This window comes from Schistocerca nitens, chromosome 12 (genome assembly GCF_023898315.1).
Source record: "Schistocerca nitens isolate TAMUIC-IGC-003100 chromosome 12, iqSchNite1.1, whole genome shotgun sequence".
Classification (NCBI taxonomy): domain Eukaryota; kingdom Metazoa; phylum Arthropoda; class Insecta; order Orthoptera; family Acrididae; genus Schistocerca; species Schistocerca nitens.
This window is the reverse complement of record NC_064625.1, coordinates 95092717-95093442: the sequence shown is the minus strand read 5'-3', so window position 1 is coordinate 95093442 and position 726 is coordinate 95092717. Positions and strand designations below refer to the sequence as shown.

The 726-nt window shown below is 46.4% G+C and overlaps 1 non-coding gene across 1 annotated transcript; it reads left to right on the top strand.

Annotated features, from left to right (window-relative positions):
• The first annotated feature begins 252 nt into the window (after positions 1–252).
• On the top strand, positions 253–326 carry Trnap-ugg (transfer RNA proline (anticodon UGG)). The gene has a single exon. It is a non-coding gene; the product is annotated as a tRNA-Pro (tRNA).
• The last annotated feature ends 400 nt before the right edge of the window (positions 327–726 follow it).

Sequence of the window (726 nt, the reverse complement as noted above, 5' to 3'; positions counted from 1 at the left end):
GGTGTATTTCTATCGCTGCTCGTTTAGGTTTTATTGCCGTTTCAAATATACCGGTCATTTTTGAAACACCCTGTAGTTAAAGGCTACGCGAATGCACACAGGTTGCCCGAACTCTTAGTGTGCGCGAGTACTGAGTGGATGGGCAAATATCTATTAGGTACATTACGTATGTAGATTGTGGACAGTTGGGGATGTGGGTCTCACGGCAAGCGTGCAAGGGGTAAGTCCCAGCAGTAGCGCTATTCATCTCTGTCCTCGGTGGCTCAGACGGATAGAGCGTCTGCCATGGAAGCAGGAGATCCCGGGTTCGAGTCCCGGTCGGGGCACGCATTTTCAGCTGTCCCCATCGAGGTATATCAACACCACCTGTCGGAAGCTGAGGGTTTCAATTAATAATCATGTATTGTAGAGAAGCTACACGATCATCAATGGTATCTGTTCTTTCGAGAGCAGGTACTATCTTCATACACGTGGCTTGAGCTGCAGGAGAGGACGGAATTCTCGGTCTGCGCATCCGAATGCTCACTCCAAAGATATTTACACTCTGTGATACATTTAAGTGTCAGGAAGTAATTTATGAGAGAATTTGTATTCAGTGAAGCGCTATACTGAACTTGGACGATAAGAATTACACGCAAGAAGACAGAAGAAGCTTTTGAAATGTGGGCTGCAGGTGAGGGCTGAAGATTAGATGGGTAGAGCGAATAACTAATGTATTGGCACTGA